Here is a 15,812-nt window from a genome sequence, read left to right as displayed (position 1 = left end):
CTCTACCCTTAACCATGGGTGTCATCTTATCTGGGGAGCACCCTCTCCACTCCCAGCCTAGTGTGGAGACCTAGCTCCTCTCTTCCCTTCCAATGGGAAGATCGCCAAGCAACCACAGAGCTCCAAGAAGCTTGCCCTGGCTGGTCCTGAGTGGGTTCAGCCTGGACACTGGCCTTCAGCCTAGAGCAGCTATCCAGCATCAAGGAGACGAAGGGCTATACAAAGGCCCCAGAGCCTCAATTGGCCCTTGCATTACACCAGGACCTAGCAGGGCAGCTAGGCAGACCATTCAGAGCTGGGTCTTCTGCTTGGCAGGAAAGTAAGATGTCACCGTGGTGGCTCCTGCCAAGAGGAGGAGGGCTCTCGGAGCCCAGGAGTGGCCTCAGTGCTAGAAAGTCCTGTGTTGACCCTGGGCTCCAGAGCCTGTCTAGCCCCCCCAGCTCCTCCCAAGCTTGGGAATGACTTGATCTGGAAGGACCTGTGGGTTCTCCCTGGGCCCATCCATAATGGTTCTGCACTAATCTCACCAGAAGGGAAACAAGAACCCTGAAACAGAGGGAAGGTGCCTGGCCAAAGGCCACACAGACCACAGCGGCCGGGTCGGCGCCATGGGCCAAGGCTGCAGACCTCAGTGAATCAGACAATGCGAAGCAAACACAGGCACCGACTTAGACCCTGCCTTCCCACTTTGAAGTTCTCAGGAGCACTGTGAACCCCCACTGGGAGTTCCTGGAGCCCACATTCGGCATTGGGGAGTCCCTCTTGCATACCCCCCACCAAAATCCCCAAAGGCCCTAAAGCTGCCATTTCCCGGCCACGCTCACAGTTCAGACTGCATGGATAGGGCTGGCAGTGGGTGAATGAGACCTAGCTTGGATGGCAAGGGCTGGCCGGGCATGGGCTGCAAGGCAGAGCAAGGTCAGGCCTGGTCCTCCTTCCTGCACGGCTTTTTGATGGGCCTGGGAAGTTGACAAGCAGAAACTGTATGGAGTTGCCAAGAATTCAGGAATAGATTCACCTCCAAATGGGAGCTTCTTGTCCTAGCCTGGCTTCTCACTGGGATCTTAAAACTAATTTCCAGCCTTCATATGTCCAGTTAAAGAAGACTGGAGGTAGCTAAGAACTCAAGGGCCAGGGAGTAAGGCATGGTGGTGCATGCCTATAATCCCAGCTACTTGGGAAGCATAAATAGCTAAAGCAAAAATTGCTGAGGGTCTGGCTTAAGTGGTAGCAAGCATGAGGCCCTGAATTTAATCCTCAGTACCACTGAGAAGGAGGAGGAGAAGGAGGAGGAGGCAGAAGAGGAGGAAGAGGTGGTGGTGGTGGTGGTGGTGCCTGGAGACCAGGGATATAGCTCAGGTTAGAGCTCTGCCCTGGCATTGGCAAGACTGGGTTCCATCCCCAGCACTGGAATGCTGAAATAAATAAATAAATAAATCCTTTGAGGCCAGGACCTCTGGGAACTAGAAAGCCGCTAATCTTATCCACTAGGCTCGGAGGAATTTGGCAGAGCCCAGAGGAGGGGCTCCCTGGGACTGGGCTGCTGGCCCAGCCTATCTCCCCTACCCCGGAGCCAGAGCAGTCATTATTCATAGCCCCACAATAAACCCCTGGTGATAAGGCTGCTCCCCTCCCAGCGTGCTGCTCAGGATGAGGAAACCGAACAAATCAGCTCCAACCCTGGGTTGTGTCCATACAACAAATATTTGGACTGGAGCCGCAGCCCATCTCTACAGAGATCTCCCTGGGTGCCCCCCCCCCCCCCCCCCGCAGGCTAGAGGGTTTCAGTCCTCAGCAGAACCTAGAAAGGCAGCTCTTCTTTCTGCCACAGGAAAGCCAAGCCAGGCCTAGCTGCCAGTGCCACGCCCACCCTGTCTTTGGCCACCACAGGGGCAGCAGATTAGGGGTCTTGCTCTTTCCCCCCGGTTCCCCTGGGTTGAAGTCTGCATAAGCCCCTTCCCTGGGGGCCCCCAAACCCTGGTCTTCTTAGAGGATTTCCTTTGTTGGTAGTTCGTGGAGAGAGGGGGTGAATGGATGGGTCAAGGTTGTCCATTTAAGATGCCCACTCACCTATTTCCCAGAATCCCACAGGAACAGCCAGAGTCCCAGCTGGAGAAGTCAGTTCTGTGACCTGGGGAAGGGGGTCCTCCGCGCTCTCCTTCAGCTGGCACGGTGGTTGAGAACCTCTGAGCTGCTAGCCTGTCCCAAACTGAGCTTGGCAAAGCTCTTCTGCCAGGTCTCAGCCTTAAGGCTGGGCAGGGAACAGGCCTGTGATGGGGGGCATTGCCAGATAGATTCAATTAAATAAATAGAGGCCTGAGCAAAGCCACAGAAAACAAATACTTAGCGGCTTGTCCAGTCTCTTGCCGCCTGAGCCTAAGGACCCATATGTGGGATATGGACCCAGTGTGGAATTCTCTCCTGAGCCAATCAGCTGCCTCTCCCCAGCTAGGACAGTTAAAAATCATAAGCAGAATTTCCGGTATGGAGGGAAAAAACAGAGGAGAGCATATTTGGTTGAAAAAGAACAAAAAATAATAACTACGGAGAAGCCAGATTCTTTCTTCTCAGAGCCAGACGATGTTGGGTTGTTTTGTTTGTGAACAGGAACTTTTGGGGTGGGCCTCCCCTGGGATCTCCGGCTCTGCCTGCAGTCTGTCTCCCTTGAACGGACAGACTACTCTCCACAGGAGGAAGAGTCCAGATCTCAGGTGAGGGCTGCTGTCCAGGTCTTCTAGGGGGCTGAGCAGCCTAAAGCCTCCTACCCTGTCCGTTGCTGAGAAGTGACCACAGGTCTGCAAGCCTGGGCAGGGGACCCTCTGGGAAACTATGGCAGAAAAATCTTCAAGGCGGCCAACAAACAATGCGTTCAACTGAGCCTCACCAGTCAAAATAGAACAGCCACAGGGTCAGGGACGGGCAGGGCGGCTATAGAATTTGATGCTTGGGAGAGAGGACCAGAAACCCAGTAGAGAGATGGAAAGATGCCACAGCAGAACGTAATTAAACCCCACTGGGGCCTAGACCAAAACCTTCCTTTTTATTTTGTCTTTTGGAGGAGTGCCAGTAGTGGGCCTGAACTGAGGGACTTACACTCATACTTGGCTTGTTGCTTAAGGCTACCACTCTACCACCTGAGCCATACCTCCACTTTGGGCATTTTGCTAGTTAGAGATAAGAATCTCGCAGACCTTTCTACTCATTCTGGCTTCAAATCTCAGTTCTCAGATCTCGAGTGGCGGATTTCAGGTGTGAGCCACAAGTACCTGTTATGTGTCACAAGTCAAAGTACTTGCACAGCCATCTGTGAATATGATAAGCTTGAACCCCACAAGCTATGCCACAAGAATGTAACCTGATGCTGGGCACTGGTGGCTCACACACCTCTCAGGAGGCTGACGTCTGAGAATTACAGTTCCAAGCCAACCCAGGCAGGAAACTCCATGAGACTCTTATCTCCAATTAATCACAGAAGAAAAAAAAAAAAGCCAAAAGTGGAGCTGTGACTCAAGTGGTAGAGCACTAGCCTTGCGCAAAAGAAGCTCAAGGACGGGCTGGGAAGGTGGCACAGTGGTAGAGTGCTTGCCTTGCATGCTCGAGGACCTGGGTTCGATTCCTCAGCACCACATAAGCAAAAAGAAAAAAGCCGGAAGTGGTGCTGTGGCTCAAGTGGTAGAGCGCTAGCCTTGAGCTGAAGAGCTGAGGGACAGCGCCCAGGCCCAGAGTTCAGGCCCCATGACTGGACCAAAAAAAAAAAGCTCAAGGACAACACCAGTGAGTTCAAGGACAGACAGACAGACAGACAGACACACACACACACACACACACACACACACACACACACACACACACAGGAATGTGACCTATTTTCTCTTTGTACTCATTGTCCAGTCCCTCCTCCTGTTCTACCCACTCCAGTTTGGTGTGGAAAATGAATTCTTGATTCTTCTCACCTCCTCCATGTCCCTGAAGAGACAGGGTTGGTTCTGGTCTTCTAAAGGGAGACAAAGCCTCGGGCAGCAGAGAACAGAGTTCTGGGTGGGGCAGCCTGGACCACGGAAGGAGGAAAATAAGCCTGTTTGCTTAAGGAAAGTACCTCTCAGGAGGCAAAGAGAAGTACCCAGATCAGAGGCTGGCCCAGGCAAAAGCATGAGATCCTACCTAAAAACAAATACATAAAAGCAAAAGGACTAGGTCATGGCTCAGGTGGTAGATCTCTTGCCTCCAGATCTCATAGCCTTGAGTTCTATTCCCTGTATCACCTGAGTTAATTAATTTAAAGTGGGGGCTCTTGAAAGGGCTGGTTCAGGTTGGCCATGTACCCTCCAGCTGTTCCCCAAAAATCCCTCTAATGGCCTCTCAGTTGGGACTAGAGGCTTATTGCCTCAGGACTCTTATTTTTTCCAGGAGGAAGAAAAGAAGAAAGGGAGGAGTAAAGGCATTACAGACAGTTCTAGGTCTATCTTCACTTTCAAAAACAGCACATCATGGGTAATTTAAAATAAGCATCTGGAGGCAAGGTCTTAATCTCTTAGTTACAATGAGGGAGTAACATGTCAACTGGTCAAAACTCTGTGTGTTTAAAATACCCTTCTAGGAGCAAGATTTAAATAGACTCTTCTGAGCAGCCAAAATAGATGTTAAAAACACCACTCCACAACACAAGCTCTTTGTTTATTGGTGAGACTTTGGTCTAACCTTTGAACTTGCACTTTAGGTACAATAATAATTGACTGTGGTTGGGTGCTACTCAGGAGGCTGAGATCTGAAGATCACAGTTCAAAGCCAGCCCAGGCAGGAAAATCCATAAAAGTCTTATGTCCAATTAAGCCCCCAAAGCTGGAAGTGGAGCTGTGGCTCAAGGGGTAGAATGTTAGCTCTGAGCACAAAAGTTTTAAGGACAGCACCCAGGCCTTGAATTCAAGCCCCAAGACGGGCACTTAAAAGGAAAAGTAAAAAAATAAAAGATATCGCCAAGCACCTGTGGCTCACACCTGTAATCCTAGCTACTCAGGAGGCTGAGATCTGAGGATTGTGGTTCAAACTCAGTTTTTTTGTTTTTTGTTTTGGGTCCAGTTGTGGGGCCTGAACTCTGGGCCTGGGCGCTGTCCCTCAGCTCTTCAGCTCAAGGCTAGCGCTCTACCACTTAAGCCACAATGCCACTTCTGGCTTTTTTCTTTTTGCTTATGTGGTGCTGAGGAATTGAACCCAGGGCTTCAGGCATGCAAGACAAGCACTCTATCACTGAGCCACCTTCCCAGCCCAGGCAATGAAACTCTTATCTCCAATAAACCACCAGAAAACTGGAAGTGGCGCTGTAGCTCAAGTGGTAGAACGCTCGCCTTGAGCTGAAGAGCTGAGGGACAGTGCCCAAGCCCAGAGTTCAAGCCCCACAACTGACAAAAATAAATTAATTAATTAATTAAAAGATACCACCTCACCCCAATTAGAATGTCTATAATCAAGAACTCTAATAACAGATGCTGGAGGGGATGTGGACAGAAGGGAATCCTACTACATTGTTGGTGGGAGTGCAAACTTGTTCAACCACTTTGGAAAGCAGTATGGAGGTTCCTCAAAAGACTCCACATATTGCTCCCCTATGACCCAGCAATCCCACTTTTGGGCACTTACCCAACTGATCACAAACAAGACCATACTAAAGCTACCAGCACAACTATGTTTATTGCAGCATTATTTACCATAGCTAAGATATGGAACCAACCCCGATGCCCCTAAGTAGATGAATGGATCAAGAAAATGTGGTATATAAACACAATGGAATTCTGTGCCTCCATCAGAATGACATTGCCCCATTTGTTAGGAAATGGAAAGACTTGGAAAAAATTATATTAAGTGAAGTAAGCCAGGCCCAAAGAAACATAGGTCCCATGGTTTCCCTTATTTGCAATAACTAGTATATGTCTGAGACAAGCAGAAACGGTCAGATAAGTTGATGTTAGGACTCAAATGGTTTTTCTTGCTTGCTATTGGTTCTAACACATTTATAAGATGATTTCTTTGTTGCTTTGTATGTCCCTCCCCACAGTATAACCCCCGTTTTCACTGTATTTGATGTTCTTATAATTTGTGGAGGGGAAGGGAAAAAACATTGTTTAAATAGGGATACAGGTGGACCCATTGCAACAATGAGATGTACAAGACGTTATATTGAAAAACGAACTTTAGAGAAGGTTAGCACTCTCCTTGACAAGGATGGAAGAGGCCCTTGCCTGACAACACGCATACGGTTAAGGTGTTGCCACCTACTTTGTGGCATCTAACCATTGTTTTTGCTTTCACTGTATTTGATGTTGGTATAATTTGTGGAGGGGAAGGGAAAAAACAAATAGTTTAAGTAGGGACACAAGTGGACCCGTTGCAACAATGAGATGTACAAGTCTTTATGTTGGAAACCGAACTTTACAACTTTGGTGGGGGGGGAAGGAGGGGGACGGGGGAGAGGATGGGAAGGGATGGGAAGGGGAAACAAAGGAGGAGGCAACAATGCTTGATAAGAAATGTACTCATTACCTTGCTCATGTAATTGTAACCCCTCTGTATGGTATTTTCACAATAAAAATAAATAAATAATTTTTTTTTAAAGTTGCTGTGTGCACTGTTACTAAGCCCGGGATGTGCAAAGGGTACAGAGAGGGAGAGGAAAAAAGAGCAAAACCCAGCTGTCCGGGAGTCTGAGTTCAGAGGGACAGGACAGCAAAGGTCAGGGCAGAACCGTGTTTACATAGGGACACAAGTTACCTCCCCTTGAAGGGATGATCAAGCAAGGTTTATCATGAAATTGAGCACAGATCTGGCTCTTTAAGGGGTAAATACTTCTTTATTGGAGTACCAGGTTTCTCCTCCATCTGAGCTGGGATGGAGATAGTGTAGCACACAACTCTGCTGCTAGCAAGCTCTCCAGCTCTCCTGAAGGCCCCTGGGAAGGAAGAAGTGATGTAATTCCTACCCTGAGAAGCATTAGTGACCAGCACAGGCCAGTGCCCATTGCGTACATTCTGTCTCCTACTGGATATTATACTCCATCCTTCTCCATCCTCTCTTCTAGTATGCCTGCCTCTCTCTCTCTCTCTCTCTCTCTCTTGCTGTCCTAGGGCTTGAACTCTGAGCCTAAGCCCTGTCCCTGAGCTTTTATGCTCAAGGCTAGCACTTGAGCCACAACTCCACTTCCAGCTTTTTGGGGTTAATTGGACATAAGAGTCTCATGGACTTTCCTGCCCACGCTATGAACTGTGATCCTCAGATCTCAGCCTCCTGAGTAGCTAGGATTACAGGTGTGAGCTAGCAGCTCCCAACTTCCAGTTCTCTCTTGACTGCCCCCATTTCTCCTCTCCATTCAATCCACACCACCCAACCCAAGTGTTCCATAGACGGTCCACAGCCATGGAAATGTGTACACCTGCAGTGGCTAGTACAGCAGCAAAGAGCCCTAGTGGCTACTGAGCGCTACCAATAGATGAGTGCTCTTTAAATGGTCACAGGTGGCTGTGGCTTCAGCTTCTGGACTACAGTGTTGCCCTGCAGGGCTCCACACTGCAGAGAAGCCAAGGACTGGAGGTCTGCCCTGGAAATCATCCATTACTATAGTGTACTCGCAACTATTAAGACCTACTGTGTGCCAGGTAGGAAAAGATTATTTTGTAAAATACTTTTTTGGGGGTGCAGGAGACAGTCATGCCTTCCTTCTCTGTGTTTCCTTCCATTCCTTAGCAAGTCCTCCTTGCCTCCCAAGATACTCAGAGCGGTGTGGCGTCTGAGTCCCTGAGGAGATTCATTAAGAATGCAAAACCCAGCTGGGCACCAGTGGCTTCTGTTGGTAAGCCTAGCTAATCAGGAGGCTAAGATCTAGAGGACTGAGGTTTGAAATCAGACTGGGCAGAAAAGTCCTCTAGATTTCATCTCCACAATCACCAGCAAAAAGCCAGGCTGGAGGTGTGGCTCAAGTGATAAAGTGCCAGGCAACAAGCAAGCAAGCAAGCAAGCAGGGAGAGTACAAAGCTCTGAGTTCAAACTCCAGTACCACTCAAGCCAAACCAAAACACAAAGAACATAGAGCACACTTCCCACCCATTAAATGTGCTGAACCAGGCTCCGCCTGGCCAGAGGAGGGCTGGCACTGGAGGCTCCCACCGAAACACAAAGTCAATAGCAGGTGCTTTCTATCAAAAGCTTGTAAGTGAGGTGTAATTAAAGGAAAAGAAAGACAGGGCCCCATTAGAGTGAGCTCTTTACAAGAACAGCTATTCCCAAAGAAGTGTCTGTGGAAACCCCAGGGACATCTAATACCAGAAGCCTTTTTTATGGTGACATCTTAGGGGAATTTCTTTGGCAGATGGTTTTCCTGCCATGGAGGCACCTGGGAAAGTGGGTAAGAGCCAAGGCTGCAGGGGCAGACCTGGCTCCAGGTCTTGCCTGTGTGACCTTGGCAAAACTGGTCCCAGCAGCTTGCTGCAGCCAGTCTGCAGAGACCAGGAAAAGCTTCCAGGGGCTGAGACTTGAGGCTCTCAGAGTCCCCAGGACCAGGAGTGGGTTCTGGCCCGCAGGACAGGGTGACAACCCGAGTCCCCAACACAGACCTTTAGACATTCAAGTCTTTGTGTTGGGAAATTTTCAGCTTGGAAAAAGCATGCTTCTAATTTTAATCCAGTTCAACTGGAATGCGTTTAGAAAATACACGGAGTTACTTCTAACTCAAATGGGTTCCTTAGTTACTTTGCGGATTTAAAAATGTGGATTTAAGTAAGGACTCAGTAGAGAAAAAAAATAATAGTATTTGCTTTGAGAGTTTTACATTTCAGATAGAAGGCTTTCACTCTTCGGTTCAGTTCAAGTATCTTGTTATCCAAATCAACTCAACAAGCATTTATTTAGCACCTAGTCTGTTCCAAGAATAAACCAGGTGTGAGACAGTCTCTAGGAAATTACGCTCAGCTGGGGAAGGAGACAACCAAATGACCACAATCTCCATAGTAACTAAACAAAACGCCAGGGAGCCCAAGAGGGGCAAGGCACTGGGGCTGAGCTAAGAGAGATGGAGAGACAAGGGGAGGTGCTGCTGTTACCCCCAACACACCGCGCACACACACACACACACACACTCCAGCACTCACCAAGGAGTAGGCTTTCCAGCCAGTTGGGGGTCGGGAGTGGGGAAGGTTAGGATGTGTATAAGGACTCAGGAAAGGGACAGGGACTTCAGTCTGTGGGTGGCCTTGCGTATGGAGAGGTGCTGGGAAGGTACAAAGCTCAGCCTTTCACTGCTCGGTCCCCACCCAAGAGGACCACTTGTGTGTCATCACTGCTTCAAGAAGATAAATGCTCTGGGCAGAAAGAACTGCATTGATTTTTATCTATGTATCTGTCTCAACAGCTTCGTTAAGATCTGAATCACCTATCACTCAATTCATTCAAAGTATATAACTAACCCAGGCACTGGAGGCTTTGTAATCTATAATCCTAGCAATTCAGATGGCTGAGATCTAATGATGGCAGTTCAAAGCCAGCCCAGGCAGAAAAGGATTTGTGACTCTCATCTCTAATTAACCTCCAGGAAACCAGAAGTGGAGCTATGGCTCAAAGTAGTAGAGCACTAGCCTTGAACAAAAGAGCTCAGGGGACAGTGTCTATGCCCTGAGTTCAAGCCTCATGATCATCAACAACAACAACAAAGTATATAACTGGCCTGTAATCCTAATCTCCTAGCTAAGGAGGCTGAGATCTGAAGATCAAGGTTCAAACCCAGCCAAGGCAGGAAAGTCCATGAGACTCTTACCTCTAATTAACCACCAAAAAGCCAGAAGTAGCTGGGTGTCAGTGGCTCACGCCTATAATCCTAGCTACTCAGGAAGCTGAGATCTGAGAATCCTGGTTCAAAGCCAGCCCAGGCAGGAAACTCCATGAGACACATCTCCAATAAATCATCAGAAAACCGGAAGCGGTGCTGTGGCTCAAGTGGTAGAGAGCATGCCCAGAATTCAAGCCCAGCAACTGACCAAAAAAAAAGCCAGAAGTAGAGTTGCAACTCAAATGGTAGAGCACCAACCTTGAGCACAAAAGCTCAGGAACAGTGACCAGAGTTCAAGCTTCAAGACTAGCACAAAAATAAAATAAAAATAAAATCCCTAGATAAATTCACCAGGTGCTGGTGGCTCACACCTATATACTCTAGCTACTCAGGAAACTAAGATCTTAAGGATGGAGGTTCAAAACCAGTTCAGGCAGAAAAGTCAGTAAGATTTTTGTCTCTAAACACTCATAAGCTGGAAGTACTAGGAAAGGGAAGGGGTGGCATTATCCAAAAAGAAATGTACTCTTTACCTGACTTATGTAACTGTAATCCCTCTGAACATCACTTTTATAATAACATTTTTTTTTCTTTGTCAGTCATGCCGCTTGAACCTCTGGGCCTGGGTGCTGTCCCTCAGTTCTTCAGCTCAAGGCTAGTGCTCTACCTCTTGAGCCACAGCGCCACTTCTGGTTTTCTGGTAGTTAATTAAAGATAGAGTCTCACAGACTGGGAAGGTGGCTCAGTGGTAGAGCACTTGCCTTGCATGCTCGAGACCCTGGGTTCGATTCCTCAGCACCACATAAGAAAAAAGCCGGAAGTGGCAATGTGGCTCAAGTGGTAGAGTGCTAGCCTTGAGCTGAAGAGCTGAGGGACAGCGCCCAGGCCCAGAGTTCAGGCCCCACAACCGGACCCAAAAAAAACAAAAAAACAAAAGATAGAGTCTCATAGACTTTCCTGTCTGGGCTGGCTTTAAACTGTAACCCTTAGATCTCAGCCTCCTGAGTAGTTAGGATTACAGGCGTGAGCCACCAACACCTAGCAACAATAAAAAAAATTTAAGGGCCGGGAAGGTGGCTCAGTGGTAGAGTGCTTGCCTCGCATGCGTGAGGCCCTGGGTTTGATTCCTCAGCACCACATAAGCAGAAAAAGCCAGAAGTGGTGCTCAGTGGCTTAAGTGGTAGGGCACTAGCCTTGAGCTGAAGAGCTGAGAAACAGTGCCTAGGCCGAGTTCAGACCCCACTACTGACAAAAATAAATAAATAAAACAAAGTAAAATGAATGCAATGTGACTTTTTTCAACTACCCTAATGCTTTCATAGGTTGTATCAACATGTTCTTCCTTTTTAGGGTCAAATAATATGCTGCTTCAGGAAAAGACACTATTCTGCTTAATTATTCATCACCAGTGGGCATTCTACCTTTTAGTTACTAGTGAGAACCCCTGATGAGTTTCTGAGATGACTGCATGATACTAGTCATCACTGGTGTAATCCGGTTACAGCTGAGGACCAATGCTTTTGTTTCCGAGTATACACCTAGGAATAGAACTGTTGGGTCAAAGGGTGTAGTAAAATTCCAGGTATAACTGCTTTAGCCATGACCACATGGTTCTGGGTGTGTATAATGAAATTGAAGAAGTCTGGGCACAGGTGACTCACACCTGTAATCCTAGCTCTATAGGAGGCAAAAATCTAAGGATCACAGCTCAAGACCAGACTGGGCAGGAAAGTTCAGGAGACTCATTCCCAATTTACCACCAAAAAAGTCAGAAGTAGAGTTAGAGCTCAAGAGGTTGACAGTAGCCTTAGAGCCATTGTCAGAGACAATGCCCAGGACCCAAGTTCAAGTCCCAGGACCAGCAACTAAAAATACAAAAAGCAAAACAAAACAAATCTGAAGAGAAAGAACCCACAGAGTGTAAGAGTGTCACCATGAGAAGCCACACCTCCACATCTTCTCAGGGACAGGGACGGGACCAGCATCTTTGACCCCACTTCTTCACTGAAGGCCCTAGCTTGTCTCACACACACACACACACACACTCTCACACACACACACTCTCACACACACACAGACACCCCTCCAGCTGAGGCTCAGGCTGGCTGTCTTGGTGGATCACGGCACATACCCAGGGACAAAGACAACCATTTCAAGGGCTGGAGAGATTCAAGGCCATGTTCATCCTGGCACACTTGGTGAGCCCCTCCTCCATGCGAGGACAGTGAATGAAGCATGGCCATGTATTCTGTGCCCATGGTGATCACTCAGCACGTGCCCAGGGCTGTGTAAACTCTCTCCAAATGAAAAGGCTTAAATCCTTGAAACAGCTCTGTGAGGGAATTCCTGCTAGGGCTCTGGGCTAGACAAAAGATTAGTCAGAGAGGAGGAAGCCAGCTTGCTTCCCCAGGCACACGGGCCTGCGAGCGAGTCTGCCATACGAAGGCAGTCTTGCTGGGCCCTTGCAAGGATAGTGAAGAGATCTCATTCCACAGACAAGGCTCCCAAGGAGAAAGCTAAGCCCTTGCTCAAGGTTGGGGCTGCAGCCCAGGCAGGCTCTAACACACTTAGACCTGTCTGTGGTAGGAAAGGGCAGAGCTCAGCATGCAGCTACCTCAGTGGTTGGAGGAGCAGGCTTTGCTTAGTGTCACCTCTTGCAGGAAGTTCTCCCTGCATACCGACCCCTCACCCCAGGCTCTCAGAGCATCCAAGCATGCTCCTGCTGTGGTTCTGTTGCATATGGACATTGGCTTGCATGACCATGACTTTGACATTGCTAGGACCTGTGGGTGGGGAACCGGCTGGACAGGGCCTTCCAGTGGGGAGGGCTAGGTGTCCTCAGGGGCCTGACCTCTCACAATCTTGGAAGGCTTAGAAACGGGGAAGGTGCTGTGTTGCTGGGGTGCCACAGCCACAGCCAATGCAGGCCAGGAGATACCCTTCCTCCCTCAGGCCACCCAGCCATACCCAGGGCCTGTGAACTGAAACCCAGAGCTGGGCACCTGTACCTTGTGCTTGGGAGGTCTCTGGGAAGCAGTGGCATATATATTTGCGTGCGGGCAAGATATCTGGGATGTGCATGCTTGTGTTGTATGCATGCGGCATGTGGTACAAGCAGAGTGTGTCCTGGTGTGGGGGGTGGAATCTCCTCTGCTGTGGAGCAGAGGTAAGAGGGTCCCTTCCTAGAACTAGAAACACGGAGTGGCTCAGTGTCACATGGTTCAGCCATTACCTGCTACCTGCCAGCTAGCATGAGTATGGTCATAGGAATGGGCCAGTGGGGTTCTAGTGGGCCCCATCTGGCCTTCTGCTCAGGAAAGGCTTTTTCTTTTTCCCTTTCCTTTCTTTTCTTTTCCTTCCCTTCCCTTTCCCTTTCCTCCTCCTCTTCCTTCTTCTTCTTCTTCCTCTCTCTCTCTCTCTCTCTTTTTGCCAGGCCTGGGCACTGTCCCTGAGCTTCTGAGCTTCTTGAGTTTCTTTGGCCCAAGTTTAGCACTCTACCACTTACCCACAGCACCACTTCTGGCTTGTTCTACGTATACCGTACTGAGGAATCCAACCCAGAGCTTTTTTTTTTTTTTTGGTCCGGTTATGGGGCCTGAACTCTGGGCTTGGGCACTGTCCCTCATCTCTTCAGCTCAAGGCTAGCGCTCTACCACTTGAGTCACAGCGCCACTTCCGGCTTTTTTCTTTTTGCTTATGTGGTGCTGAGGAATCAAACCCAGGGCCTCAGGCATGCAAGGCAAGCGCTCTGCCACTGAGCCAACTTCCCAGCCCCTCAACCCAGAGCTTTATGCAAGCATTCTACCACTAAGCCACATTCCCAGTCCCACCCCACCTCCCCCATTTTTTTTTAACTTTAAGTAGTTGTACAAAGGAGGTGCCATTGAACAAAGCAGCTTACGAATACAATTTTTTTTTCCTCCAGTCCTGGGGCTTGAACTCAGGGCCTGGGCACTGTCCCTGAGCTTTTCTTTTGCTCAAGGCTAGCACTCTGCCACCTGAGCCACAGCACCACTTCCAGCTTTTTCTGTGTATGTGGTACTGAGGAATCAAACCCAGGGCTTCATGCATGCTAGGCAAGTGCTCTACCACTAAGCCACATTCCCAGCCGTACAGTGCATCTTGCTGTGTCACTTCCTCCACTATTTTCATCCCCCCCTTCAACCTACCCCAGGGGAAAGGACTAGACAGACAGGAAGGAGGAATCTGAGAGGAACATGTTCCCTAGGGGGTTATGGTCAGGAAAGAATATGGATCAAGAAATGTGTCTAGAAGGACAACTGGTATTCTGGAAACCAGAGCTGCCCAGCAGCAGAGGTAGCCTCATAAGGAAGGGAACAAGAGTATCAGCATGGCCGGGGAATGTCCAGCCCCTAGCACATCTCTTAATCCTGCTCCTTCAAGCTTCCTCCTCACATTCCCCCCCTCCACCTGTACCTGCGCATGAGCATACAATGAGCAGTAGAGCAGCCAGCAAGGGCTACCCCCTACCAGATGCTGCTCTTTCCCAACCATGGAAGCTGCTTGGTCCTTTAACCTGGCTGCCCTTTCAAATGTTCCAGACAGGCAGGTCCTGGAAGAATTCAGAACTCCTTCCCCTTTCACAGACAGGACCAAGGTATTTCCTGCCAGAGGTCATGCTGTCCAAGGCCAGCAAAGCCCAGCCCCACTGTAGTCCAGGAACCTAGGCTGGACAGTAAGGTTACGGTGGTGTCTGGGTCACTCACCTACAAAGGGTCCATGCTGTTTCCTAAGTCCCAGCTGGTGGTCCTGACTCTCAAACCTTGGTGTCACACATAGGTTTAACACACTTGTAATTCTAGCTACTCAGGAAGCTGAGATTGAGGGTCACAGTTCAAACCTAGCCCAGGCAGGAAAGTCCTTGAGACTCTTAATCTTTAACAAGAAGAAAACTAGAAATCAAACTGTGGTTCAAGTGGTAGAGCACTAAAAAAATCTCAGGGGCAATACCTAGGTCCTGAGTTCAAGACCCAGGATGTCCCCCACCACACACACACACACACACACACACACACACACACACACACACACACACACAGGTCACTTAAACTTAAGTCCATTGAGGAATGCGGTCAGTCCCTTTAGCAGCATCTGCAGGAAAGTTTAGGGTGGCTAGACAAATTACTTTATCTCTTTCAGTCTGCTCTTGTAAAATAGAAATAATGTTTGGAGATTGTTGTAAGATTTTTGGAAATAATGCATACAGCCCTGCTTTTCAGAGTCCCCATAAGCAACAACCCTCCTCCCTTACCCCTTCTCTAAGAGATGTGTGCAATTCAGATTTTACTTCTCTAAAGCATTCTCCAATGTTAAGAATGATACAAAACGCTGATTTGCCATTTGATTTCCACTAAGCCACTGCTGAGACCCTAATATCCTAAGCCAACTTAAAGTATAATCGATACAGAATAAAACGCACCCAGTTTGTTTTGCCTTCCTTTTCTGTCCATGTCTCCCCCTATCGCCAGTATCCTGAGCACTGAAGCCTGGAGAATGACCCCAGGGCCTCCTGTTTGCTAGGCCCTAGCACTTCAGGGTAGCTTTTGAGGACTTTGGGCAAGACTATGTATCTGCATAGCCAAGTCGATCAAGACTTTCCCAGCCAATCAAGTACTTCCCCAGACTCTACCCTAGCCCCCTCCCAGCAGAGAACCACGGCCAGTGGTGCACTAAGGATTGGGTTCATCTTTTCCAGGGTTTGGCCTAGAGGACTTTATACAGCGTGTGTTGTTTTTGTCTGGCTCCTTTGCCTCAGCACAATGCACCTGAGGTTCACTCGCCAATTCAGCATTTGGAGCCTTTGACTTCAAGGACATAAGCAGTGATCTCGTTGGTTTCCTGGTGGTTCCAGTGACAGACTGGCCTGTGTCTTGCTCAGCTGAATCTTCCAGGCCCCACACCACCCCCCCACAGGGCCCGGCGCATAGTAAACGCTTAAGGAAACGGATTTTAAAAGGCAATATTTGGTAGGGGGGAAGGGGGGAGG

At 48.8% G+C, this 15,812-nt stretch overlaps 1 non-coding gene across 1 annotated transcript; it reads left to right on the top strand.

Annotated features, from left to right (window-relative positions):
- Positions 1–6,171: 6,171 nt before the first annotated feature.
- On the top strand, positions 6,172–6,296 carry LOC122104481. Its single transcript, XR_006146941.1, has one exon. It is a non-coding gene; the product is annotated as a U6atac minor spliceosomal RNA (small nuclear RNA).
- The last annotated feature ends 9,516 nt before the right edge of the window (positions 6,297–15,812 follow it).

The sequence above is a fragment of the Dipodomys spectabilis genome, unplaced genomic scaffold (assembly GCF_019054845.1).
Source record: "Dipodomys spectabilis isolate Male_0828 unplaced genomic scaffold, ASM1905484v1 ptg000024l, whole genome shotgun sequence".
Classification (NCBI taxonomy): domain Eukaryota; kingdom Metazoa; phylum Chordata; class Mammalia; order Rodentia; family Heteromyidae; genus Dipodomys; species Dipodomys spectabilis.
This window is presented reverse-complemented; position numbering and strand designations above follow the sequence as displayed.